A 27,592-nucleotide genomic window follows, 5' to 3' on the forward strand; every position below is an offset into this window, starting at 1 on the left:
GGAATTTAAGAAACAAAACAGATTAATATAGGGGAAGGAAAAAAAAAGAGAGAGGGAAGCAAACCATAAGAGACTTTTAATGACAGAGAACAAATTGAGAGTTGATGGAGGAAAATAGGTGGGGGGATGGGATAAATGGGTGATGGGTATTGAGGAGGGCACTTGTTGTGAGGAACACTGGGTGTTGTATGTAAGTAATGAATCATCATATTGCAACCTGAAACCAATTTTACCATATATGTTAACTAACTAGAATTTAAATAAAAACTTGAAAAGGGGGAAAAAAAGAGGAAAAGTTGTGCCCTTTCCTTCTCCCTCTCCCATCCTTACTGATAAGAATCAAGATATAGTGATGAACCACATTAGGGCATAAACCAAGGGTAGCAACCTACAAATGACTGAGCAATGAGACAGAAGGAGTTTAGTTCCCTGACACTGTAAGTCACCATACCAATCCTAGATTTCTTAAATCTAGGTTGTTATGTAAGAGAGAAATAAATTGCTGTCAAGTATATACTGTAGTATCTTAGATCTCTATAACAGGAGCTGAACTTACACCCTAATGAATATAGTTCACTTACTTGAATTGTGAATATTATTAAATTAGATAATGTATATAAAATACTTAGTAGAGGCATGTAATAAATGTGTGCTAAAGTAACTTGCCTTAAAGTCTCAAAACAAGCCATGGCAGGTTTTAAAATTTAATTAAATTTCTGTTTTTCCTTTATTTGTGCATTTAGTAAACACTTACTGAGAATTTACTATATTCCAACTACCATGTTTGACTCTTGGTACAGAATGGAGAACAGATATAATAATATATAGTAATAAAATACAATGAAAAGCCAGGTGCTACAGTATAGGTGTTTACTCTCCAGAAGCTCGTCTTGAGATGAAGCAATATGTCTGATGTTACTGGGTAGAAGTGAGAAGCAACCAAACATAAGAAACTCAGATACCCAAACTGGCAGCCCATCCTCACCCTGCTGCCCATTGTATACCACAGGCAATAACCCTAAGCAACTTGCTTTCATCTCTCCCACCAAGAAGGCTGCACTGAGGACTAGTAGGAAATCACAACTGCAAGGATGAGTTCACGGTCAATTGTCATGAGTTACTTAAGGATTGTAAACTCTGAAAGAAAAACCAAATAAGAAAACTCACACTCAGTAAAAGAACTAATAACGAATAAATAAAATTAATATTCTTAGATAATAAGGTATTTGATACATAAAGCAAGAACAAATGGGTTTTTCAAAAAATACTTACATTTTTAGAAATGAAAAATATAATTGCTGAGAATTAAAGCTCAGTACCTGGGCTGAACAACAGAGTAGACATAGCTGAAGACTGGGGTAGTAAGTTGGTCCATTGGGCAGGAGGAGGGAATGATAATAAGAAAGATAAGAAGAATAGCTTACTATATATATATATATATATGGCTTACTATCTTCAAAGCATTGTTCTAACCTATTTACTGATCTAAAATTCATATAATTCTCATAATAAGCCTGTCAGGAATGTGCTAGGATTATTCCCATTGTACTGATGAGAAACATATGGCACAAAAGGACTATAACTCATCCAAAGTAACACATCTGGTAAATAGGAGAGCCAAGATTTGAATCCAGGGTCTGGTTTTCAGAGTCCATCTTTTAAACTCTAGGCTATACTGGGATGATGGAATGTTTAAATTAAATATTGAGAAACAAAAGATCAATTGAAAAACATTAACATCCGTGAAGAATTTCAGGAGGAGAGAATACAGGGAATAGAGGGAAAGAAATAACAAATAAAAGATACGAATCCTTAGATTGAAAGGAGCCTTCCTAGTAGAATAAATAAGACATATTGAACATAGTATGGTGAAGTTTGGACAATTTATAGTGAAATTTTAGAAAATCAAGGATTAAAAAACAATTCTAAGAGAGGAGATCTTAACTGTGCTCGCAAAAAAAAAAAAAAAAAAAAAGGAACTACTATTTGAGATTATAATAGAGATGTCAATTACCTTCTTTGTGGTCAACAACTCATAATGGATACATATATCAAAACATCATGGTGTACACCTTAACTCTATACAATTTGATTTGTGAATTACCCCTCAATAAAGCCTGGAGAAGAAGAGGCAATCCAAAAAGTTATCAGAGATAACCTACAAAAGGAATGAGAATCATTGAGGTCAGATTCTCATCAGCAATAGTGAAATCAAGAAGAAAAAAAACCATGAATCAATATCTTCAAAATGGTAAGAAAAAGAATTTCAAACCCAGAATTCTATACTTAGCCAAAGAATCTTCCAAATTCAGTGGTGAAAATTATATTTTAAGACATCTCAACAACTCAGGAATTTATCACCTACAGATCCTCTCTGAGCAAACTGTCAAAGGAGCACTTCTGCAAAGAAGAGTGAAATATAAGAAAAAAAGGTGGACATATAATTAGTAAAATTTATTATTAAGTAAGTATTGTTTGTAAAGAACTTCTTAATGTTAGTCTGATGTATATGCTCTAAATAATACTGTTATCAAGATTGAGTTTTCCAAAACTGGACATAGGAATATCCGTAGGAAAGTAATGCTTTCAGTTCCACATGCTTTTCAGAAACTTGTCATTCTTCATCATGATTTATTTCTCCTCCCTTTGAAGGTGGGCAGGTTTGTGATTGTTCTGACCAGTAGAGTGCACAGAAGTAACACTTATGCAGTTACACATAAGCTTCTGAGGGTAGGTCATAAGGATAGAGCTTCATCCTAGCTCTCTCTTATGGGAAGTTGACTTTGGCAAAACCAGCCACCATGCAGCACAGAAGTCCAAACTAGTTCACAAAAAGAGGTTGTATGGAGAGGCCTCTATGGAAAGGGAATGCACCTCCCAGCCAGCATCCACCACCAGACTTCTGAGTAAATTAATTATCACATGAGTCTAGTGCCCAGTCTTTGAGTCTTCCAACTGAGACACCAGACATTCTAGAGACAAGCCATCCCCTCTGTGCCCTGTCTGAATTTGTGAACAACAAAATCCATATATATGGAAGTTGGTGTTTTTTTTTTTTATTTTATTTAAAAAAAATTTTTTTTTTCAACATTTTTTATTTATTTTTGGGACAGAGAGAGACAGAGCATGAACGGGGGAGGGGCGGAGAGAGAGGGAGACACAGAATCGGAAACAGGCTCCAGGCTCCGAGCCATCAGCCCAGAGCCTGACGCGGGGCTCGAACTCACGGACCTCGAGATCATGACCTGGCTGAAGTCGGACGCTTAACCGACTGCGCCACCCAGGCGCCCCAAGGTGTTTTTTTTTTAACATTACATTCTGGGATAATTTTTCACAGTCATAGCAACTGAAACATGTCAGTATTGTAGATAGTATATATAGGAAAAGATACAAGGGAAGTAAAAGCATTTTGTCATTTTCATCAAATATTTTGTGAACTCTACACTTGATAGAAGAAAGAAGAAATTTAATGAAGTGTCTAATAATTAAGGATAGTTATTAAATGAAAGATGCAGATTTAATTTTTTAAGGCTTATTTATTTATTTTGAGACAGAGGGGGAAGAGAGAGAGAGAGAGAGTGCGAAAGGGGCAGAGAGAGAGAGAGAGAATCCCAAACACTCCGTGCTGATCGATGCGGGGCTCGATCTCATGAACTGTGAGATCATGACCTGAGCTGAAATCAAGAGTCCGGCGCTTAAATGACTGAGCCATCCAGGCACCCCCAGATTTAATTTTTTAAATCAGTTTTATTCTGTTTATAAGAGATATCTGGAAAAATGTCATAATGAAAGGCTAAAAGTGAAGAAATAGGAATAAATATACGAGAAGACCTAATCTAGCAAAGATAATATCATAGTAGAGTTTAATGTGAAATTATTAACAACAAAAGAGACAATTTCTTAATGATAAAAGTAATAATCCATCATCAAAATCATGACCTTTGCTTTGGCCAACTTTATAATTCAACATGAATGTAGAAAAAACAATATAATTAAGAGGAAGAATAAGCAATTTCAAACCACTGATAAAGATCTAACACACTCTGTTTCAGAAACTGGTTGCTCAACCAGAAAAAAGGTTTATAAAAATGCTTATGTAACTTTATATGTAAATTTAAATAAATATATATAATACTTTGCATCCAACATAGAAAATGTATTCTTTTCAAGCATGCACAAAGTATTTACAAAAATTATATATTGAGACACAACAGAATCTTCAACAAACACTTTAAAAACTGATAATACAGAGACAGTGTTCTCTGACCCACATGAAATAAAAATAAAAATCAATGCAAAAAAGATAGTTTAAAAATCAATTTGGAGGGGCTCCTGGGTGGCACAGTCAGATAAGGCTCCAACTCTTGATCTCAGCTCAGGTTGTGATCTCACTGTTTGTGAGATCGAGCCCCATGTCGTGCTCTTCACTGACAATGTGGAGCCTGTTTGAGATTCTCTCTCTCTCTCTCTCTCTCTCTCTCTCTCTCTCTCTGCCCTTCCCCTGCACTCTCTCTCTCTCTCTCTCTCAAAATAAATAAATAAACTTAAAAAATTAATTTGGGAAACAAAATCCTCACTTCTAAACATCTTAAGGTCCAAATAAGAAATCAAAATGGAAATTATGAAATCTTTAGAAATGAAAGCCAGTGAAATCACTACTTATAAATGAGTAGTGACATGAAGCTAGCTAAAGTGGAGCTTAGAGGGAAATTTATACTTTTTACATATGAGAACACAAGAAATATGAAAAATAAAGTGAGCACTTAACTCACAAAGCTAAAAATAATTTAGAGTTAGCCCAGAGAATATAGAAGAAAACAATAATATAAAAGTGTAATTTAATTATTTAATAAAACGATAAGAGAAACAAATAATATCACCAAAAGGTTTTTTCTTTTTAATATTAAATAGATCAGTATAAAAAGGTAGAGAAAGAAAGAGAAGGATTTAGCTCCTAGGAGAGTAATTTGAATGGCTATATTCAATAAATTTATAAAACTTACCCAAAATACATTATTTTCTAAGAAAATGTAAGTCAAAAAATCTTTTAAAAACCTGGTCAAATAATCATTCAAAAATCATAATCAGTATTAAAATTTCTACTCTCTACAATAAAGATGTCATCTCTACATAGGTGTATAAGTAGTTCTGACAAACTTTCAAGGAACTAATCACTGTCATATACAATCTGTTGAAACATAAAAAAAAAAGAAGAAACTACTCAATACTCATGAGGCCATATAAAATCAATGAAAAAAATTATAGGCAAATTTCACTTTTGAGCATGGATGTAAACACACTGTACCAACAAATTGAATCAAACTACATACTAAAAAATACATCCAGACCAAGTTCACATCAGAAATTCAACAGTGGTTCAACAACTAAAAATTCTATCATTGTAACTCACCATACTAACATATCAAATTGGAAATATGACCAGTCAATAAATAGGGGAAATTGTTGATGATATTCAAAATCTATTCATGATCTTAAAAAAAAAAACAAAACTCTTTAGCAAACTAGGATAAAGAGGTAACTCCTTGGGGCGCCTGGGTGACCCTGGTTGATCCTGATTTTGGCTCAGGTTATGATCCCAGCGTTGTAGGAATGAACTCTGTGTCAGGCTCCACACTGAATGTGGAGCCTGCTTAAGATTCTCTTTCTCTCTCCCTCTGCTCCTCTTCCCTGCTCACTCTCTCTCTTAAATTAAAACAACAACAACAACAAAAAGGTAGCTCCCTAATGTTGTAACTGATGTCAATGCAACCCCTCCCAAAAACATATTAATCATTACATTTAGAAGTATTTTCATCAAAGTTAAGACACAGTTTGGATGTATGATTTTTTTTTTTTTTTTTTTTTTTTTTTTACCACTACTACTCAAGATTCTACTGGAGACCTTAGCCCTCTTCAGATTGCCTTCACATGCATTTAAGATTCTTCCAGGTCTTTCTGGCCTGATAGCTCATTTCTTTTTATTGCTAAATACAATTCTACTGCATGAATGTGCTACAGTGTGTTCATCAGCTTATTCACCTTTCGAAAGACATCTTGGTTGTTTCCAGTTTTGGGCAATTATAAATAAGGCTTCTATATAGACATTCATGTGTAGACTTTGTGTGAACCATAATTCTTTCAATTCATTTGGGTAAATACCTTAGGAGGACAATTCCCAGATTGTGTTGTAAGACTATGTTTAGCTTTGTAAATAACCGCCAAATGGTCTTGGACAGTGCTGTGCTATTTGTATTCCCATCAGCAATAAATAATTCTCCTCCACATCTTCCCCAGTATTTGGTGTCAGTTTTTGGATTTGAGGCATTCTGATAGTGTGTGGTGGTATCCTATTTTGTTTTAATTTGCATTTCCCTAATGATATATGATGTTGAAAATCTTTTCATGTGCTTATTTGTCATTGGTATATCTGCTCAGGTGAGGCATTTGTTCATAGTTTAGCTCATTTTTTACTTGTTTGTTTTCTTATTGTTGAGTTTTAAGACTTCTATGTATATTTGAATAAAAGTCTTTTATACAACTTCAATAAAATTTTTTTGGCAAATATTTTGCAAATATTTTCTCTCAGACTGTAGATTGTTTTTGCATTGTTTTAACAGGATATTTTGCAGAGTAGAAGTTTTAAATTTTAATGAAGTCCAACTTAATCAATTTTTTCTTTTATGGATCATGCTTTTGGTGTTGTATCTAAAAAGTCATTGCCAAACCCAGTGTCAACTAGATTTTCTCCTGTGTCATCTTCTAGAGTTTTTATACTTTTGCAATTTACATTTAGATCTATTATCCATGTTGAGTTGTAGTTGTGAAAGTTGTAAGCATCTTTGAGTCTAAAGAACTGAACAGAGATTCAGTAGCTGCAGGATGCTAGGGAGGCAGGATGGAGTTAGAGATTGGTAAAGGTGGAGAAAATGTCTAAATGCAACAGACCTTTAGAGGAAACCACAGAAAAGCCTAAGTATCTAAGCTTTAGCTTAAAGCCTAAAATATCTAAGAAGTAATGGCAAAAAAGTAAATCATCTTTAATAAAGCCTAAAAGCAAGCCTAGACAGGATTAAGATGATCTACTTGCACTATATCTATGTGCCAGAAGACAACTTAACTGGCTCAAGAAAGAGATAGTGTTATTCCAAACCTTTACATTTTTAATGCACAATGTCTGGCATCCAGTAAAAATTATTAGGAATGCTATAAAAAGTTCCACATAACCAAAAAACCATATTAAAAGCAGATGGTAGAAATATCCCCACAGATGATTCATATATTGGAGTTATCAGGGAACTTAAAATAACAATAATTAATATAGTTAAGAAAATGGTGAAAAATATGGAGAATTTCAACTGGTACTTAAAGCCTATTGAAAGGATCAATTGGATATTTGGAACTGAAACAAATTATAACTAAAATCAAGAAACAAATGCATGACTTTAATAAGAGATTAAACACATCAAAACAGTTTAACTAGAAGTCATATAAGTAGAAAGTATCAAGATTAAAGTACAAAGAGAAAAGAATGAAGAATACAGAACAAGGATAAGAATATATAGAACATGGTGAAATGTTCTAACTGTGTGTAAATCTCAGAAGGGAAGAAGAGAACAGAATAGTAGCAATATTTCAGAAAATATTGGCTGAGATTTTTCCAAAACTGATATAAAGTATAAAATCACATATAAGAAGGTGCAAGGATCCTAGGTAGAATAATCACAAAGAATGTAATGCTTGGGATCATCATAGTTAAAGACTCTCCCGCAGCTCCCCCCCTCAAAAGAATCATAAAAGCAAACTGAGAAAAATAAGATGTTATTTTCAAAGGAGCAGCAACTGACTTTTCAATGGAGTCAGTGGAAGTCAGCAGGCAATAGATTGATACCTTTAAGCTGTTGAAACTATCTATAAATTATGCTAGAATTCTAGGAGCACCTGGGTGGCTCAGTCGGTTTGGTGACTAACTCTTGATTTTGACTCAGGTCATGATCTCATGGGTTCATGAGTTTGAGCCCAGAATCAGGCTCCACGCTGTAAGTGCAGAGCTTGCTTGGGATTTTCTGTCTCCCTCTCTCTCTGCCTCTTCCCCACTCACTCTCTGTCTCAATCAAAATAAATAAACATTAAAAAAATTATGCTAAAATTCTATAACCAGCATAAATATCCTTCAAAAGTAAAGCAAAGTAACAAAGTTACCAAAATAAGGACATTTTCAGCAGCTCCCCTCCCTCAGCAAAAAAGCTGAGAGAATGTATTGCAGGCAGACTTTCACTAAAAGAAAATACTTAAGGTGGTTGTTCAGAGAAGAGAAAAATGGCCCAGATGGAAGAACAGAAATGCAGAAAGGAATAATAGTATTGAGAAGGATAAATATGTGGCTATATAAAATTGAATGTTGCCTTAACAAAATGATAATAATAATTCTTTGGGCTTAAAATATATAGAGAATGAAAACTATGACAACAAAATGATTTAAAATGTGTAAAGTTCTTTCATTGTTTGTGATGAGTTAAAATTACTAATTGCAGAGAGACTCTAATCAGTCTAGAGTGGATAATGTAATCTCTGTGGTAAACACTCAATGAGCAAAAGCTGCATAATCAGGAAAGCAATAAGAAAAAATAAAGAATAAAATAGTTGAGTCATTTAAAAGAAGAAAAGAATTAGTAAATGCATTAGTAAACTGTGAGATAAGTCAGAGGAAAGCATCAAGAATGAGGTACAGAGAGACGCCTGACTGGCTCAGTTGGTAGAGCGTGTGACACTTGATCTTAGGATCGTTAAGTTCGAGCCCCACATTGGGTGTAGAGATTACTTAAATATAAAATATTTTTAAAAAAGAATAAGGTACAGAGAGGCAAAAGGGTGCAAATGTATAGAAGAATATAGGAGGCATAGTAAATAAAGTGAAAAGGTATTACATATTGTCTAATATACGCATAATTATGGTTGTAACTCCAGAAAGAGAGGCAAGTGAGAATGGGATAGAAACAGTGCTTGGAGAGATCACAGCTGAGATTTTCCCAAGGTGAAAAGTGCTCCCCAGCCTCAGAGCAATCTCTGCTGATGTCCACCTTCTGGTATTCTCCTCCCATGTGTAGCTTCCTCCCACAATGTAGAGGGCTTAGCTGTATAACAATAAGACGCTGGAAATGAGGGAGTGTGACTTCCAAGGCAAGGCCAGAAAAGACATGAACTTTCTCTTTTGCTCCCTCAGATCGTTTTCTCAGGGAAACTACCATGTCTTGAAGACACTCAAGCAGCCCTATGGAGAGACCCATGTGGCAAGGAACTGAGGTCCACAGCCAGCAACCAGTGTATGCACTTGGCAGACACGAATAAGCTACCTTGGAAGCAGGCCTTTTAAGCCTCATTAAACTTTCAGATAACAACATTCCTGGCTGACATCTTATATATAACCTCAGGAAAGACCCCCAAGTCAAACCCAGCCAGGTAAGCCACTTTGAAATTTCTCACCTACATGAGCTATATGAAATAATAAATGTTGATTGAATTATGCCACTAAGTTTGGAGTGATTTGCTATGCACAAACAAACAACAAATACAGATAGCTGAGCCTGGAAGTGGAGTCTTGCTATAACAAAAACATAAAATATGGAGTAACTTTGGAACTAGGCAGTCAGTGGTACCTGGGTTAGGGAAAGCATGAAGACCCTTTATGTGTTTGTTATAGACGCCTGATGGCCTTCAAGGAGACAGCAGGTGAGGACTTAAATGAAAGTGAGAAAAAAGTCTCCTGAATGTTGAAAAAAGTGGATTCTAGTTGTATGGAAACAAAGTTTAGCAAACAGTTGCCTATAGTAACATGGAAGTTAGAAAATATACCGGAAGAGCTATGTGATCCAGCTAAGGAGAATTTTCAGGCAAACTACTGAGAGTGCCTTCTTTCTTCTTAAAAAAATATTTATTTATTTATTTATTTATAATTTATTTTCAAGTTAGCTAACATACAGAGTATATAGTGTGCTCTTTGCTTCGGGAGTAGATTCCCATGATTCATCACTTATATACAACACCCAGTGCTCATCCCAATAACTGCCCTCCTCAATGGTCATCACCCATTTTCCTCTCCTGCTGCCCTCCCCATCAACCCTCAGTTTGTTCTCTGTATTTAAGAGTCTCTTATGGTTTGGCTACCTCTCTGTTTGTAACTTTTTTTTCCCTTCCCTTTCCCCATCGTCTTCTGTTAAGTTTCTCAAATTCCACATATGAGTGAGAACATATGATATCCATCTTTCTCTGACTGAGTTATTTCACTTAGCATAATACCCTCTAGTTCCATCCAGGTTGTTTCAAATGGCAACATTTCATTCTTTTTCATTGCTGAGTAGTATTACATTGTGTATATATACCACATCTTCTTTATCCATTCATCAGTTGATGGACACTTGGGCTCTTTCCATAATTTGGCTGTTGTTGATAGTGCTGCTATAAACATTGGGGTACATGTGCCTCTATGAACAACACTTCTGTATCTTTTTTCTTATAGTAAAATATAAGAGGGGAGACATAAGCCAAAGGTAAAATATTTTTAAAATCTGGGGGAGAAGAGTCAGAAATCATTGAATTAAAAACTCCCAGCCTCTCCAAATGACACAAAATGCTAAAATTAAGAAATAGCTTCCTAGCAAGGTTCAAATTCAAGGCACTTTAAAAAAACATGACCTAACAATGGACTTAAAAGTATTACTCTAAAAACCTTTTGAAGGTCCCAGATGATGTCTTAGTGACATTCAGTCAGAAGATAGGGGTTATATGAAACTTAAGTGTGTTTTCCCTCAACAGTATCAGCAGAAGCCAAAGGTAAAGAAGGGCTTACCTCAGAGAGATTTGTGGTGTGTCTTCTGTCTAATGGAGTAAATTCCAATAGCATCCACAGCATAGCCACAAAGTTATAAAGATATTTGTATTGGCAGAAACACCATTAACTTGGACTTAAAGAATCAGAGACAGTAACAAGGAAAAGAGCCTTTGGATTCTGAAACTTTTATAAGCAGGAAGCAAACTGAAGAAATCGTGTGACCAAAAATAGTGGTATGTTTCATAAAAAAGAAAGATAACTCAAATTTAAGAGCCAAGAGCCCAAATGGAGGAGCCATGAAACAATGTGAATCATGTCTGTGCAAGAGTGGAAATGAGTTCTAATCAGAGAACTTCTAAACTTTGCCCAGTGAGATTTCAGAATTGCTGTGGACCATGTGTTGTGCTCATTTTCTGCTTTCTGAACAAGAGCTTGTATAGCAGTTATCCTCTGCTATACCAACCATTCTATGTTTGGCATGGAAGGGGCAGATAACTTGCCTCTGTAGTTCACATGACTTCAAATGAAAAGGAGCAGTACTCAAGGGGATTGTATTAAGAACCTACACTCATGATTCATGCACACCTGGACCTGATCTAGATATAGAATTTTGGACTTTGAACTCATGGTGTAATGAGATGAATCTTTTGAGAATGAGTATGTTTTGCATATGAGAGCAAAAGAAGGTGGAATGTGGTAGCCTGCCACCAAGATGGCCTCCAGTGATTCTTGTCTCTCACTATTAACACACTCACGTAGTCCCCTCCAACACTGAATGTAGTTGAATATATAACCAATAGGGTGTTATAGAAATGAGGGAGTATGACTTCTGAGACTATGTCATGAAACACACTGTGCCTTCCATCTTGTGGTCTCTTGGATCACTTGCTTTAGTGGAAGCCAGCTGCCATGCCGGTAAGGGCACTTAGCTAGCCCTATGGAGAGGTCCACGTGACATTGCATTGAGATTATCTGCTAATAACCAGCATTTTTTGCTTACTAAGCATTTGAGTGAGACACTCTGGGAATAGATCCTTAACCCTAGTCAAGCCTTCAAATGACTGCAGTACTGGTAAGTCTCCTGACTGCTATCTCATGTGAGACTTTATGCCAGAAACATCTAGCCAAACTTCTTCTAGATACCTCACCTACACAACCTATATGAGATAATAAATGTATTTTGGTTTTGTCTGCTAAGCTTCGGGTAATTTCTTGCATTTATAAATAGCTCATACATGAAACATTTCTAAAACTGAGGGTTTTTGTATTAAAAAAAATGAGCAGGATAAATATAAGAAAGAAAATCATACTAAACACATAAGAACTGACTGCTAAAGTCCGAGACAAAGGAAAATTATCTCCTTACAAAGATTTTAAGACACATTAACTTCAATGAAACAAATATTGGATAGATAGCTGTGACTTTGCAATAGGAACAATGGCCGCCAGAGACAACAAAGATAATTTCGGGGGTGCCTGGGTGGCTCAGTTGGTTAAGCATCTGACTTCAGCTCAGGTCATGATCTCACAGTTCGTGGTTCAAGCCCCACATCAGGCTCTGTGCTGACAGCTCAGAGCATGGAGCCTACATCAGATTCTGTGTCTCCTCTCTGCCCCTCCCTGCTCCTGCTCTGTCTCTCAAAAATAAAAATAAACATTAAAATATTTTTAAAAAGATAATTTTGACATAGTGCAAGAAAGCAATGGCCAACCTAAAATTCCATACCAAACAAAAATAAGGTGAAATAAATATATCTTCAGAAAAAAACCTGAAAAAAATTAATCACCAGCAAATCCACTTAAAAGACATAATAAAGGGTATTTCTTGTAGGCAGAAGGAAAAAGATCCCAGCTGGAAGCTTGGAGTTGCAGGACATTAGAAAGCAAGAAATTTGAATCAATTATAAAACAGTAATGACAATGTACTTGGGGGTTTAAAATATAAGGAGAATTAAAATACATGAACAAAAATAGCACATAAGTCAAGAGAGATGGGATTGAATTGAGATAAAATGTTCTCTATTCACTGTCCAGAATAAGAATAAAGTACTAATATACAGTAGACACTAATAAGTCAAGAGTGAATAAAATAAGCTATAGATAAAGCACTTAAAGAATAAAGAATAAATTAATACCAATCTGTTAAAAGACAGAAAATAATAATAAAACAATCAATTCAAAAGGAGAAAAGAGAACACAGAAAAGGTAGGACACATAAAAAACAAATACACAGTAAATTTAAATTCACAAGAATTTGAAAGAATAATAAGGGAAAGTAGAAAGAATTTCTCATCATATACCAAGACATATATACAGTATTAAGAGAGTGTTTTATTGATATAAGTATAGAGAAATAGAACAATTGGCCAGAAGACAGCCCGTAAATAGAACACATTCATGTGGATACTTGATAAAGGAAAAAAAAAAGTTCTGTAGAACAGTAGTGAAAGGTCTGTTTTTTCAATAAATAATGTTAGATATCTTGATGGGAAACACGGGGTGCCTGGCTGGTTCAGTGGGTAGAACATGCAACTCTTGATCTCAAGGTTGTGAGTTCAAGCCCTGCATTTGGGATGTGAAGCCTACTTAAAAAAAAAAAAAAAAAGAATCATGGGCCTCGATGGTGAACAAATGAAGCAACTACTTCTAAAAGTACAAATTAAGCAATAACACTTCTAGAAAGTAATATATGAAAAACTCTTCTTTTTTTGGGGTGGGAACACAATTTTTTTAATTGAGATATGATTGATATATAGCATTATGTTAGTTTCAGGTGTACACCATAATTATTTGATATGTGTATATATTGCGAAACAATTGCCACAAAAAGTCTAACTAACATTTATTACCACAAATAATTACAAATTTTTTTCTTTTGATGAAAACTGTTAAGATCTACTCCCTTAGAAACTTTCAAATATACAATACAATATTATTAACTACAGTTGCCATGCTGTATATTACATCCCCAGGACTTATTTATATTTTAACTGGAAGTTGTACCCTTTGACTGCTTTCATCTATTTCGCCCAGTCCCCAACCCCCATGTCCGACAACCACAATACATTGTATCTGTGAGTTTGGTGGATTTTTTTTTTTTTAGTCCCGCATATAAGTGAGATCATGCAGTATTCGTCTTTCTCTGTCTGACTTACTTCACTTAGCATAATGCCCTCAAAGTCCATCCACGTTGTCACAAATGACAAGATTTCCTTCTTTTTAATGGCTGAATAATATTGTATTGTATATGTATACCACATTTTCTTTATCCAGTCATCCATTAATAAACACTGAGGTGTTTCCATGTCTTGATTATTGTAAATAATGCTGCAATGAACATGAGGGCGAAGATATCTTTTTGAGTTAATGTTTTCATTTCCTTCAGATAAATTCTCATAAGAGGAATTGCTGGATCATATGGTAGTTCTCTATTTCATTTTGGGGAGAACCTCCATACTGCTTTCTATAGTGTCTACACCAACTATATTCCCAAAAAAAGTGCATAAATGCTCCCCTTTCTCCATATCCTCACGTAATTCTTAAGCAACATAAAAAGACCCTAACTCTAAAATTGGACTACATTAAAATTTAAAAGTTCTGTTCATCAAAAGATAGCACTAAAGGAAATCCTACCGTTTGTAACAACATGAATGAACCTGAAAGTCATTATGCTGAGTAAAATAAATCAGTCAAAGAAGGATAAATACTGCATGGTTCCTCATATGTGAGACATCTAAAACAGTCAAACATATAGAAGCAGAGAGTAGAATGGTGGTTACCATGGGTTGAGGGGAATTGTTCAAGGAGTATAAAGTTACAGTTCTTCAAGATGTGTAAATTCCAGAGATCTGCTGTACAACATAGTGCCTATAGTTAACAGGACGATATTAAAAATTTGTTGGGAGTGGATTTCATATGAAATGTTCTTACAACAAAACAAAACAAACCACAAAAGAAACACAGAGAGACCTTTTAAGGTTATGGATATGTTTATTACTTTGATTGTGAAGATAGTAACATGAGTGTATACTTATGTCCAAACTCACCAAATGATATACATTAATTGAGTGTAGAGTTTTGTATCCCAGTTATACTTCAATAAAGCTGTGGGAAAAGGGAGACTGAAAACAATCCATGAAGGATGAGACTATCCTCATGACACATTCCATCTACAAAGAACTCATATCCAAAATACTGTGTCTAAAGAACTCCTTTAAACCAATAAGACATACAACTAAACAGGAAAAAATGGCCAAAGACTTAGACACCTCACAAACGAGAATCCAGTTAGCCAATATATATATATATATATAAAGGTGCTCAACTCATTATGAAAGGTAGAATACAAATCCAACCACAATGACGAGTATTAGTGTACCTATGAAACCACTAGTACTCTCATACATTCCTGGTCAGAATACAAATTAGTATAATCACTTTGGTGATGATATGGCAAAATGTGCTAAAAATAAATATATATGGGGCACCTGGGTAGCTCAGTTGGTTAAGTGTCAGAATCTTGACTTCAGCTCAAGTCATGATCTCATGGTTGTGAAAGCAACCCCCAGTTGGTCTCTGTGCTTAGTGTGGAGCCTGCTTGAGATTCTCTCTCTCCCTCTCCCCTTGGCCTTCCTCAGCTTGTGCTCCCTCTCTTAAAAAAATATATATACACAATCATATGATGTAGCGGGTCCGCTCCTACATATATATCTAACATAAATGTGTGCATATGTGCGGCAAAAGGCATGTATAAGAATGTTTATAGCAACGTTATTTGTGATTATCCCACACTGGAAGCTAACTGTCCATCAGCAAGAAGGATAGATATATCTTGATATATTCAGACACTGTAATAGTTCACAGTTATTTAAAAATTACTGTATGTTTGCTATGCAAGAAAATGGATGACATGTTGAATGAATAAATTCATACAAGTACACATCATACTGTGTGATATCATTTATATAAGGTTCAAAAATGAGGTGGCTAATTTACGGTGAATATAAGTCAGGAAAGTGATTAGTTCTTGGTAGGGGAGAGTGTGTAGAGACTGGGAGAGGCTATGAGGGGGTTTCTGGGGTACTGACTTTTTTTTTTACATCTGTGGTGATTATATAGGTGTTTTTGCTTTGAGAAGATTCATTGCACTATACGTCTGTGATTTTTCTACTTCTTCGTATTAGAGAAAGCATTTTGAATGAACTCACTCTTCCTAAGACAACGACTACAGAAAGACACCAGTTCTTGGCAGCCATGTTATGGCACTTGCCCTGACAGCAATTGCTGGCTCTGCTACTTGCTTATCCCTGGGGAATCATGTTTTCCCTGGTCTCCAGTTGAGTTTCTTACTTTTCCACCAGATCAGCAATATTTTTAAAATGGTTTTGAAATTGAGGTAGCATTTTTCAGGACTGGACAGGGAGATGCTTCTCTACACATATAATTTACGAAAACATTGTTTCAGAAGATGTTAAATCATTTGAATTCCGAAATCTATTTTCTCTGAAGGCAGATTCAATATGACTTTATGAAAACGTTGGTACTTCTTCTAGAAAAGCTGGCCATTGAAATATGATTCTATCAAAATACAACGATTACTACAAATGTGACTATGGAGCTTATGGTGAAAACACTAGCTCTGCAAAAATCCTCTCTTCCCAGACATAGGTGCTGCATTAAGATATTGAATTAAACAAATGTTTGTGTAATCTCCATATTCCTCCAGAGGAGAAAGGAAAAGACAATCACTGTAGTTTTTATTTTAAGATTATTACTCCAGGTCAAAGAATTTTCTTAATGACTGGAATATGAACAGGGCAGCATTAAAATCGATATAGATAATTTTCTGTGGACTCTTATTTACTTGAGATAAATTAAAAAATATTAAAACTTACTGGAAGTGTTTTCTTGGAAACAAAATGGTAACAGTACTACTAATGAAAAATATAGTCTCAGAGTCATCAAATAGAGATGGAATTATTTGGCCATGTAGGAGGATAGAAGAAAAGATTTGACATGAATTGTAACTACCTTCTCACCATTTCCCCATCCTCATGTACAATCAGAGATATTTAAACAGCTGGAAAAATGTACACAAAATATACCTACAACCTAATGATGTCACCAATGACACATGGTTTTTAGGATTTCACTTTCCAAAAATCACTAAATGTTACTTCATTTTCTGTTTTTCATTTTAAATCAAATTTTTATCCCTTTTGGAGTAGTGTTTCGGTATTTTTCAATAGCTTATTATTAGTTATTGCTCAAAAATGTATATTCAGATGATAGGCAGGTTTAATGTTAATAAATTTTTAAAATTGTGTTTTGCATGCTGTTTTATAACAGATGAAGTATGTTTAATATTTAGTTTTCCTGTTTTCAAAATTTCATTGATTTTGAAAGTTGTAAAGAAAATATTCATCCTACTATCCATATTTCAGTATTATGTGCAGTGAAATGCAATACTGTTTATAGTGTCATTTTGTCCTCATTTTGGAATCATTAGGTTGTATGGTATTGATTCTAGGATATGTGTTAAGATGTTCTTCATGTCTTAAATTGTGTTCAAATTTTGTAAACACCCCATTTGTCTCTTCTTAGCTTTTAAATGCTGGAATGTAAAATTAGACCAAGCTTGCTGATTTCACTATTCAAATCTGTATCCTTACTAATTTTTTTTTTCTGCTTGACCCATCAGTTTCTAATAGAGATATATTAAAATCTTCCTCTATGATTGTGGATTCCTCAATGTTTTTCTTTTAATTGTTAGCTTTTGATTTATAAATTCCAATCCTCTTTTGTTATGTATAAGTTTAGGATTGTGTTACCTTCTTGGTGGATTGTTCCTTTTACTATTAATATGTAGTGATACTTTTACATTTTTTTTAAAATTTTTTAATGTTTATTTATTTTTGAGAGAGAGAGAGAGAGAGAGAGAGAATGAGGGGCAGAGGGGCAGAGAGAGAGAAGGAGACACAGAATCCAAAGCAGGCTCCGGACTCTGAGCTGTCAGCACAGAGCCCAATGTGGGGCTTGAACTCACAGAGTGCAAGATCAAGACCTAAGCTGAAGTCAGAGGCTTAACTGACTGAGCCACCCAGGCACCCCTACTTTTACATTTCTATATAGCTTCTATCTTTAAATTCTATTTCAGACTCATTAATATTTTAAACCTATCTTCCTTTAGTATTTTCTTAGTGTATCTTTCTATCCTTTACTTTCAAACTTTCTGTATGGCTTTAAGTTTTCTCTTGTAAACACCATAGAGATGGTATTTATTTTTGTGATGTATTCAGAAAATCTACCTTCCGATATCTAAGCTTGATCATTGAAATGATTATTGATATACTTAGATTAATTTTTGTTTACCATAGTACTTGGCATTTTCTATTTATCAACCTTTACCATCATATCTTTTTTTTTTAATGTTGAATTGCACACCTTTACTGCCTTTTGATTCCTCTCTTGGTTTGGAAACTATAGAATATATGTCTATTCTTTTAATAGTAGCCCTTCATTTTTAAAGTACATGTATATGTATAAAATTTTCTGATAATATCTGTAATTACTCAGTATTTCTATTTTCTGAATATAACATGACTTTATTCATTGAATACCAAGCCTAACTCCAAATCCTGTAATTGTATAAATTTCCAGCCTCAACTTTTTTCAAAGATAATAAAATGTTTTTTTAAAGAGTTCATTAATTTATAGACATATTTTGTAAGTTTCAGAACTCACTGTTTTTGTTAAATCTCATACCTTTCCCCTAGGTTTATTTATCTTCTGGTTGAAGTTCATTCTTTTAATAGTACTTTTGTGGAGGATATATGGGGAGTAAATTAACTCAATCTTCATATGATGGCAAATATCTTTATTTTGCCCTCATTATAATAGTTTACCTGGTTATGAAGTCTAAGTTGATAGTCAATGTCTCTCTCTTTTTTTTTTATAATTTTTTTTAATGTTTATTCATTTTTGAGAGACAGAGAGAGACAGAGCATGAACGGGGAAGGGGTAGAGAGAGGGAGACACAGAATCCGAAGCAGGTTCCGGGCTCTGAGCTGCCAACACAGAGCCCGACGCGAGGCTCGAACTCACAAACTGTGAGATCATGACCTGAGCCAAAGTCAGACACTCAACTGACTGAGCCACCCAGGTACCCCAATAGTCAATGTCTCTTAATACTTCAAAAGGTTAAGCTATTGTCTTACGGCATCTACTATAGTATTGAAAAATTTGTCATTAGTCTGTCATTCATATTAATCTGTCTTTCGTAGTTGAAAATTTTAAACAATTTTCTCTGTACTTTTGACATTCTTAAATTTCACTATGGTGTGCCCAGGTATGTTTTTTTATTTATCCTACTGAGTGCTTGTAGTACATTGTAAAATGAAGAACTCTTACATTTCTTCAATTCAAAAAAATGGGCAGCTTTTGTCAGTTCAAACACGGCTTTTCTACCGTTAACACATTTGCATACTTCTGGTACTTTTCTAATAGATATGTGTTGGAGATAATCTATCTCTGTGTATATTAACTGCTCTTTCATATATTTTAATGTATTTAACTCCCCTTGCTGCATTTTGGGAAAATTGCTCAGTGCTATCTTCACATTTATTCTCTTTTCTATCATAGCCACTATAGACTTTCCCCAGGCTGTCACATATTATTTCAATGGCTATTCCAGGATAGTTTAATTGTATTTTTAATTGATGCTTTTTATTTATTTATTCATTTTTAATTTTTTAATGCTCATTTATTATTTTGAGAGAGAGAGAGATTGAGAGAGAGAATCTGAAGCAGGGTCCAGGCTCTGAGCTGTCAGTACAGAGCCTGACTCGGGGCTCGAACTCACGGACTGCAAGATCATGACCTGAGCCAAAGTCAGACGCTTAACCGACTGAGCCACCCAGCCATCCCTAATTCATTCTTTTTAAAGAACTCAATCTATTTGAATTTCATTTCTTCCTGCTTCATAATTCTTTGCTTATTCTTTTTTTTTTTTTAATGTTTTTATTTATTTTTGAGGGAGAGAGAGAGCAAGTGGGGGCCGGGGGCAGAGAGAGAGAGACAGAGGACCCAAGACAGGCTCTGTGCTGACAACAGACAGCCTGATGTGGGGCTAGAACTCACAAACCACGAGATCATGACCTGAGCCAAAGTTGGTCACTTAACTGACTGAGCCACCCAGGTGACCCTTGCCTCTTCTTTTTAATAACATTATTCCTTCGTTTACCTTTTTTGAGGCAGTTTATTTCCCCCCAGAGTGAATTTGCATTCTGAAGTTTGATTTCATAGATTACTGTCATAGCATTAGATTACTTTATGCAATTTGGAATTTAATTTACTTCAGTGGGAAGTTTATCTTTTGTTTGTTATTCCCCTCCCCTCTCCTGTCTCTCTTCCCTGTCTGGTTATTTTGAAGCCGTTTTTCTCAGCCTATCCAGCCCATGGTGAACAAGATTTTATATTACAGATTGTAGGGCTTCTATACGATTGGGGCTGTCACAATTCCCTATAGAGCCAATGGAGAATTTTGTTTTGTTCCTGGGTCTTCCTGGGCTTTTCTTGTTCTTTCTCCTGACTTACGTTTCCTATTTCCTACTTTCTGTATCTTCCTCTTTCTTGTGAGGAAGCAATATTTTAGAGAAGCATTACTTTTTTGGTAAAGAGTACAAGAGAGGTAAATTTGGGAGAATTTCCCTTTCTGAAAATGTTTTGAATCCACTCTCATGTTTAATTGATAGTTTGACTGATTATAGAACCCTGTGTTGGAAAATCATTTTTTAAGTATTTAGACTTCGGAGGTGTTACTCCATTGTGGTCTAGCTATTTGTGCTCTCGTTGAGAAATCTGACTCTATTTTTATTCACAATCTTTTGCGTGTGATTCGCTTTTCCTTTCTGAAAGATTTTAGGTTTTTTATATCCTGAATTTTACAATGATATATCTTGGTGTGGTCATTGTGGTGGGCATTCAGTGAGTAAATGCAGGATGTAAGTTTATGTCCTTCAGTTCTGGGACAAGTTTCTTGTATTATTTATTTAATAATTCTTTCTTGTTTCTCTTTTTTTTTCATTTCTAGAGCTGCTATTAATTGAATGTTGAATTTTAATTTTTTATGTTTCCTATTTTTTAATTCTGACTTTTTTTTCTATTTTGGAGAGACTTTTCACAATTTTATTTTCAAAACTATACTATTTTACAGTATACTTTAAATTTTCAAGAGCTCTTTCTTAGCCTCAGGATATCCCCTTTTCACAGTATTTCTATTCTTTCATAGATCCAATAGCTTTTCTTATTTATCTGAGGATATTATAGTTGCTTTTGTTTTATTTTGCTTTCTTCTCCTTGCTGCATCAATGCTCTTTCTTCAGAGTTACTTTCCTGTTTTTGTTTTTTTTACGAAAAACAATCTATATATTTTTAGAACCTTTTCTTGAATTTCTGCTTATCCTTGGCTCCTTAAAGTTTATACTTAAAAGTGAGGCAATTAGGGACACCTGGGTGGCTCAGTCAGCTAAGCATTTGACTCTTAATCTCAGCTCAGCTCTTGATCTCAGGGTCTTGAGTTCAAGCCCTGTGTAGGGCTCCACACCAGGTGTGGAGCCTACTTAAAAAATAAGTAAAAGTGAGGTGATTAATTAAACATTTACTGGATTGGTTATTAACCACTGGACTTTATTTTGGAGTCTTAGAGTTTTATTGGCAAAACCCTAAATGTTCATCTCTATGAGTGTTTTTCTTGAATTCTATCATTTCACCAGAGGGGAAAAAGGCAGTGGTATAATTTCATATTGGCCTCTTTTTCATTTAAATCTTTTGAATCTTTGCCTTTGTTCTGAGAGCCAATTTGCATATCCCTGGTTTCTTGAGTTTGAGAAACATTGTCCATCTTGGTGATAGGATTAGTTGAAGTGAAGACCTATTCTCCATGGACACATTTCTTACTTTCAGTTGACTTACTTGGTAAATGCCAAACTGTCAGAATAATGTCTTCCTTTTCTGTTGTGGTCCAGGTTTCCTCACCTGTTAGGAAATCTATGAAATAAAAAATAGCTTGTTATGGGGTCTCCTTCAGCTTCTCTCTTCACTTTATGCCAACTTTAAAAATACTTTACTCTGGAAAATGTAGAACTATAATGCTGTAAGCAATTATAAGTATATAAATAGAATTCTGCTATTATTTCTCAGGTGGCAATTCACTTAATCCCAGAGTATAAATCATGATTGGTTTAAATCAATCACAACAACCCTGTTTTGCTTTGCCATTCCCTTTGTTCTAAAGGGGAATATAGGACTCAGTCTTGGCCAGGGAAACATAAGAAGGTTTTTGGAAGAGATTTTTCTCCCTGATAAGAGAAGACAGAACTTTTTTGCTTCTGTCTTTTAATATTTCTACATTTTTCAATGATTCCTTGTTCTTGCTTTGTATACTATCTTCCCCAGTATCTTTAAATATAGTTAGCATGTTTATTTTATTTTATTTTAATTTATTTTTTTTTAATGGTAGGCTTCTTCCTTAGTTTTCTTTTCTTTTCTTTTCTTTTCTTCAATATATGAAATTTATTGTCAAATTGGTTTCCATACAACACCCAGTGCTCATCCCAAAAGGTGCTCTCCTCAATACCCATCTCCCACCCTCCCCTCCCTCCCACCCCCCATCAACCCTCAGTTTGTTCTCAGTTTTTAAGAGTCTCTTAAAGCATGTTTATTTTAAAGTCTAATCTGTTTTAATTCTTTTCAGATGGTATATGTTATTTGGTTTTATACCTTTCTTTTGGTTAATTTTTCTTATGAGTCTTGGGAGCTTGAGTTCCTCTTTCAGGTGATACGTGTTTGGGTCGGATGAAAAAACTGAGCCCTAGTTAACGTGTGCCCATTGGTGTGTGTCCCTTGGTATGTGAATTAATATGAGAGGAAAGAAAGAACCCCAGAGTTGAGAGACCACATGCCCAAAACCACTGCTGAACACTGTTGCCCACCCACTCAGCCCATTACATCATGAGCAACTTTTTCCTTTTTGTTGATGAGCCTTCAGTTCACCACAATAATTCTTGTTATTGCCTTTCTTTCCTACTATTAAAGAATTATTTAGTTTCTCTGAACAACAGCAAGGCAAGTCAAACATTTCTGAGATGATTTGCTCTTAACAGATAAGATTTCTATCAGTTTTCCTTTATCGCTACAGTGATGATTCAGTTATCACTAAATTGAGATATTTTTGACTGAAAATGTAAGAGCTAGGGAAAACAGGTATAAATGAGGGCTTTTTTGGGGGAAAACTGAATTATATGATCCCTCTATTCAACCTTATGCCTGAGGACAGAGGCAGGTATTTGTATCCTCTGGCACTAGGAAGACGTTCTGAAATATTTATTGAACTCTGGGCCACTTTTGTAATTTATATTGTGATAGTGTCATCTATCTCCTCCATCTGTCTGAGGCATTCTGAATCTATTCTTATATCAATCCTGGCTCTGTTTTTGTATATTCATCTCCATGCTGTCTTCTGTGTTTTCAGCTTCCAATTGATACCTTTCCATATATATCTATAACGTTTTCAAATAGAGCTTTTCCTTCTTCCTTGCATTTAATACTTTCCTCTTAAACAAGTTATGCTTTTCCTATTGCTGCATTATACTCTTTACTCCTACTCTATCCTGGCTCTCCAGGATTACCTCACTGCCTTGGAGAGTCCTGATATCAATAGAAACAAGGCATGTAAAGCTAATTTAAATGAGTTACTGTTTTTTTTTTCCATCTTTAAAAAAAAATTTTTTTTAATGTTTTTATTTATTTTTGAGACAGAGAGAGACAGAGCATGAGCAGGGGAGGGACAGAGAGAGAGGGAGACACAGAATCTGAAGCAGGCTCCAGGCTCTGAGCTGTCAGCACAGAGCCCAACGTGGGGCTTGAACCCACAGACCGTGAGATCATGACCTGAACTGAAGTCGGATGCCCAGCTGACTGAGCCACCCAGGCGCCCCTTTTTTTTCCATCTTATAATTGTTTCTCATTTACTTCATCAGGCATTCTAGGATATACTGCAAAGATTTACATATCCCCTTAACTTCCACTCCCCCAACAAACAACATTAACAAAACATAAACATCAACGTTAATACAACTTCAGGACCACTGAGGCACTATATATAGTAGTATTAAGGAATATGTTTATTTAAAACAAGAAAATCTGGGTTTTGGTTTTTGTTTGAAGGGAGAAGTTAGAAAAATTTGCAGGTGGATGCAACTTGGAAATTTTAGAGTAATGAGTCAGATGATTTACTCTTACAAGTTCTTAAGTGTAATTTATTGATGTTAACATGGTCCGGTGTCACAGGTCTCACAGAAATTAGAGTTACCCTTAAAAAAACTTTCCAAAGCAATCAAATCAACTTACATAGTATTTAATCTCTACCAAACAGCATGCACACACACACACTCCAAAAAAAGCCTTATACTTCTTTACTCTTTTAAAACATCAAATAATGAAATGTACTATACTTATGAAAGTATATACAAAATAGCATATATAACATATATGTGTACCAGATTTGTTTTCTTAAAAGAAATATAATTAACAAGCATTACATTTCCTCTTTTTATTCCTCTAAGGACTTGAATTATCTGTGCCACCTGCTCTCTTGCCCGCAGGATACAGGGATTCTTAGAAAGAATTTGATGTGATTGGGGATAAGGAGAAATACCCTAAAATATTTCGGTAAGGCCAGTATAGTTTATATAGTTTAATGTTCTTCATTGATGAAGATAGTATCCACTGAAAGAACTAAGAAAGAGTGACTATATCTTTAGTAACAATTTAATAAAAATAGCAGCATATCTAAAGTCATAATCATCTAGGAAATATGAGTTGAGAGGAAACTGGCAGGGATACCTATCCTAAAAATATTATCACCTGTTATATTTGAAATCCCAGTTTTGGAATTGTTCTGTTGAATCATTAAATCTTTTAGATATTAAGAATCTCCTACTGAACGAGTTACTCCTTGAGAGATCACGTCTTATTTATTAGAAGCACAGTTTCTAGCGCATGGTAAGGGGTTCAAGAACATATCTGCAGAATGAATATTAAAGAACAACCATGCAGAGGACTTTGGCTCAACTCAACTAACACTTGTTTGATGGCTTGAAGATAGTAATCAACCTATGGTATTCTTGACCAGAGAGTGGGACCATTTTAAGCTAGATTACCAGGTTCTTGGCATCTTTATTTTTCCAATTTTGGTTGTACTTGATTATATTATTGGAAGTAGGGAGTCTGGACTTGAGAGATCAGCAAAAAGGAGAGAGCCTTTTTCAGACTCTTACTCTTTAAATATTATTTAATTCTTTAGTTACAATTGTAACAGCTATCCTTTATATAATATTATACAATACTTATGACATACCAAGCTATCTACAACTAAAAGCATGCTGTTTTTGTAAATATACTGTATATATTTATGTAAATATATGTATATATAGGCTTGTTGTAATTTTATTACAATATGGCATTACCTATGATTTAGAGGTGTGAATCCCTAAAGTGAAATGTAATTCCCACTTGTATACTATTTTTTAGGAGAAAATTTCACTGTCTTGAAGTGATCTGCTTCCTGACACAATCACCATTATTTATATATTTAAAAGGAGAAAGAGGTTTGTAATCAAGATGGAAACTTTGTGGCTATCACCTCCATCATCACTTCTACCATGGGTACTGTGGGCGCCATGGAGTTGATTTCTGTCTTCAATCTACCAACTGTTATGTATTGCATAATTCTGTGCAACTCAGAGATTAAGTGCCCTCAGCTAGTAAATAGCAGATTGAGGTGTTCAGAGGAATCCACAATTTACAGCATTAAATTAACTCTATCCCCAATAACTATCCTTCTCAACTACAAAATATTTTTTTAAACTATGATTCCATTGTCTCTGCTTTGTATTCTTTCTTTCTCTCTCTTTTAACATCTTCTTTCCTTCCTTTCCGTTTTACTCTTTTTTTTCTGTGCTAACCCAATGTTCAAAATCCAAAAAGTGGGCAAGAAAGTGGGTGGAGGTTGTATGATATGGATGACAAAAAAGGGAAGAGAGAAGTTTGTGGTTGAATGATACCTTATTTACTTAAAAAAAAAAAAAAAAAAAAACTTACACATATTCCAGTTCTTCCGTATCATATATACAGGTTTGCAATGTTTTCAGATGAACATATATGTATAAGCAAAAATGAAGTTAATAATGCAAATACTGTGGAGGAGAGGGGTGCAATTTCTTAATTTGAAAAACAAAAAAACAACAATTACATCAAAACACAAAACAAACAACTCTATCATATTCCCAGCTATCATCTTTTTTGCTATTAAAAATAAAAACTCCTGATCCTTTCTTTACTCTGTGATATGTATGCCTGTGTGACTTGCATGCAAATGAAGACCAGAGAGAGGGGGATGATGTTTAATGCAAAATAAAATCCATTTTGTAAACATGTTCTCTATCTGATAAGGGCCTCCCTTTTGGTATTTATAGAAGATTTCTCCTTGTGTATTTTATACAGGCATATGAGTACAAGATATATAAGTACATCTAAGGTGGATTACTGCTCATTTGCATTTTCCAGGAGGCATCGTGCAGACCAATAGACCCAGTGATAAGAAATTTCCTTAAGGACAAGGAGGATTCCTCAGTGTGCTTTTTATTAAAGGATGCAGAAAATCTTGTGTCTGGCTACAGGTTGACATTTTCAAAGCATACTCTAAGACAATAAAAAATGTTTATGATAAACATTAATTTTTTTTTCAACGAAGACAACTCGATTGCAGTTTCACTTTTAATATTAATATTTTGATGTATACCTCTGCCCCAGATTTTTTTAGTTTTTGCTATATATATATACATATATATGTATGTATATATATATATGTATGTGTATATATATATATATATATATATATGAAGGTATATATATGTAAGTTTATAATATGTAAAAAGTGAAATTAATAGGTTGGCTTTCAGAAATGCTCTACAAGAGACAAGGGGAGCCATTCCGGCCTTTGGGAGAAACCCAATCATAATATTAATTGGCCTCTTTGTCCAGCTCAGTTGTGTGATGTTGTGGAAGGATTCCTTTGATGGGAATGAAATCTCCCTTGTTGTAACGACAGTTTTCAGATCAATTATTATATATGTGCACGTTTGGAGTTCAGTATGTCTTCCTGAGGGTCTTGGGCAGCTTCCTTCATTGACGTGGGCTGCAATGGCTGCTAAAACCTGGGAGTCAAAAGCAACGAGGAGGAGACGCCATTTGCAAAGCCGGAAATGATTAAAATCTCAGGGTTGAGACCATTCCCAGTTAGTAAGGGCTTGCCAAGACCACAGTTCCTGCTTCTGGTGTCTACTCTGAAGAGCATAGAGTAGAGGTTTGTCTACCCCAACATGGGCAGTAGGATCTCTGCAGCTGCTGGAGAACACAGTGGGAGGGTGAGTCACTGGCGTGGCAGGCATCGGGGAAGCGCGCTAATTTGAGAGGTCAGCGGCAAGTCCAGCTCAATGGCCTAGTCTCGCCAGGCTAAGGCGCGAACCCTGCCGGCCTCCGTCCTCTTCCGCTCGCTTCAGGTACTGCCCGGCGGATCCCTCCGCCGCAGCGTGCGCTACCGGTAGCGCCGCGATCGGCTTTTCGGCAATACCCGGATGGAAGCGTAATGGCCGCCATCGGGGACTCGCAGGCAATGGGGACCACGACAGGTATTCCCTATGAACGGGG

At 35.2% G+C, this 27,592-nt stretch overlaps 1 protein-coding gene across 2 annotated transcripts in view; it reads left to right on the plus strand.

The window, feature by feature from the left end:
- Positions 1-27,592, plus strand: part of ZNF518A (zinc finger protein 518A) — an 80,083-nt gene that overhangs the window by 11,815 nt on the left and 40,676 nt on the right. The window contains exon 4 of one of the 2 annotated variants that reach the window (XM_042907693.1): positions 9,221-9,456. The gene's annotated coding sequence lies outside the window, so the exon portion shown is untranslated. Of the gene's footprint in view, positions 1-9,220; positions 9,457-27,491; positions 27,574-27,592 lie in introns of those variants that run through there. The other variant, XM_042907690.1, reaches the window with a different exon arrangement.

The sequence above is a fragment of the Panthera leo genome, chromosome D2, assembly GCF_018350215.1.
Source record: "Panthera leo isolate Ple1 chromosome D2, P.leo_Ple1_pat1.1, whole genome shotgun sequence".
NCBI classification, from domain to species: Eukaryota; Metazoa; Chordata; class Mammalia; order Carnivora; family Felidae; genus Panthera; species Panthera leo.